The following is a 2,700-nucleotide window of genomic DNA, read 5'->3' on the forward strand; positions in this document are numbered from 1 at the left end:
TCGTCACTTTAGTCCAGGTGACCAGGTTCTTGCTCTGCTGCCAATTGTTTGTTCTCCTTTTCAAGCAAAGTTTCAAGGTCCATATACGGTTGTGCGCCAGTGCACTGACAAACTATCTAGTTGCCACTTCAGAACGGAGAAAAGCACACCAACTGTGCCATGTAAATCTGTTAAAACCCTTTTATGCACGTTCCTCTGAGAATGAACAGTGGGAGTCTACAGAGGACGGTAAAACCTGTTCTATCGCTCCTGTCTGTTCCCTTCTGGTCTCGTTTTCTTCTTTCCTCTTAAAGGTTGCCTCCTGTGCTCAAAGGTTGCTGAGGTCTGGGGAGGACGACGTTTGCTGGGGCAAGTGGAAGTGTGAATACGTACCCCTCATTAATTTGGGACGTAGGCTGGGTCAATTTGGGAAGCAGGCTGGGTCAATTTGTTTGTGTGACTGGTATGTAGTTCCGGGGTCCTTGTTGGTTGACAACCCTCCCATTCCGTCTGCCGAATTCTTTCTCTTTGCTCTTATTTTCCTTAATAGGATGTCGGTGGGCGGAGCTGAGAGTGTTGTCAGTGACATGGGACACACCTGGACCCGGGTGTGTCCCGGGATGAATACACCTCTTCCCCATTCATCAAGGAGACTCTCCATGCAGACACGCTGTTTGATTTTGGTTGTGGCATTTTTGTGGCCGGCCGGTTTGCTTTGGCATCTTTCAACACTCCTCATCACATCTATACACGCAACCACTCATTTACACTATTGATTACTGACTACACACACCATTGTTTATTTGTATATAGGTTACCTCAGTTAATAAATATATTTTTGTTATTCCTTATCTCCGTGTTGTCTCCCTTTTTGTTACGGACTTCGAGCCGGTTCGTGACAGTTTAATGACATTCAGAGATTGTTATGCCAAACCTTCAAAAAAATATATATTTAACTAGGCAAGTCAGTGAAGAACAAATTCTTATTTACAATGACGGACTAGGAACAGTGGGTTAACTGCCTTGTTCAGGGGCAGAATGACAGATTTTTTACCTTGTCAGCTCGGGATTTGATCTAGCAACCTTTCGGTTACTGGCTCAATACTCTCACCACTAGGCTACCTACCGCAACATTCTTCTGCTGCTACCTTCCTGCCGCAACATTCAATACTGGGTAAGCCTAAGGTAGGGAGTGATGTGTTTTCTGTTTCTCGAGATTGACATAGTCTTGATTTTGGTGTTGAAAATGGAAACCATGATATCGAGCTGCCCAAAGTCGGTATGTTTGGTTTGTTGGTTGTGTGTTGCATTGGCACAGAAAACTGATGGTGGAAGAATTGTTGCATATATTTTATATGATTAAAAAAATCGGATTCCCCCACAGCTGATCATTGTCTGCAACTGTCTCTGATCATGAAGTAATGAAACAGGTAGAGAGAGTGAGCTCGTCTGTGGTGGTCGTCCCTCAACTTTCTGTCCTGTAGCCCTGCTTGGCATCCACTGTGCCAAAAAAGCATGCTGAAGTGACAAAGTTGATATCCACATTTATTTATGATTTTTAAATTTAACCTTTATTATTATTTAACTAGGTAAGTCAGTTAAGAACAAAGTCTTTTTTACAATGACGGCCTACCAAAAGGCCTTCTGGGGGACGGGGTCTGGGATTAAAAATATAGGACAAAACACACATCACGACAAGAAAGACAACACTACATAAAGAGAGAACGAAGACAACAACATAGCATGGCAGCAACACATGACAACACAGCATGGTAGCAACACATGACAACAACATGGTAGCAACACAACATGGTAGCAGCACAAAACAGGGTACTACCATTATTGGGCACAGACAACAGCACAAAGGGCAAGAAGGTAGAGACAACAATACATCACACAAAGCAGCCACAACTGTCAGTAAGAGTGTCCATGATTGAGTCTTTGAATGAAGCGATTGAGATAAAACTGTCCAGTTTGAGTGTTTGTTGTAGCTCTTTCCAGTCGCTGGTTGCAGCGAACTGAAAATAATGACATTTTTTTAAATAAACAAAGGGTCACTATAGTTATTTTTATTTGTGGTCTTAAATATTATTTTGAGTAAATTATATGAGGGTGTTCAATCTATTTTACAGTACAAGGGGAGGGTCGTGTAAAAATGTTTTTTTTTTAGTTGGGGAGAGGTGCATTTTTCTTTATGATGGACCAGCCCTGATCTGTCCCTAATGTTATTTAATTTTGAGATAGACCACTCATTGTAACTGTGCATACATTACACATTGATGCTGTGAGATTCATCAAACCTCAGTAGAATTATCGACACAAAACGAGCAAGAGGCTATGATCAACTCCAAGAGAGAAAGCTCCTCTTTGCTTTTCCCTACACAAGTCTCCATGGCAACTGGCACTGGCAGGCATTCGAGAATCTCCTGGCCCTTAAAAAGGGAACAGTCAAAAGAAGGAGGTTACCCATTCCCCGGAAACATGCTGGTAATAGAATGGATTTTGTGTTCCTCACATAAAGGTTTAAGATCTGGGCTTGCTGCAGCAGTCTTTAGATCAGAGTCCTACTACACCACAGCCTCCCTCTACTCTACATCACTACTCTACACCACTACTCTACACCTCTACTCTACACCTCTACTCTACACCTCTACTCTACACCACTACTCTACACCACTACTCTACACCTCTACTCTACACCACTACTCTACACCTCTACTC

The sequence above is a fragment of the Oncorhynchus clarkii genome, chromosome 22 (assembly GCF_045791955.1).
Source record: "Oncorhynchus clarkii lewisi isolate Uvic-CL-2024 chromosome 22, UVic_Ocla_1.0, whole genome shotgun sequence".
In the NCBI taxonomy this organism is placed as follows: domain Eukaryota; kingdom Metazoa; phylum Chordata; class Actinopteri; order Salmoniformes; family Salmonidae; genus Oncorhynchus; species Oncorhynchus clarkii.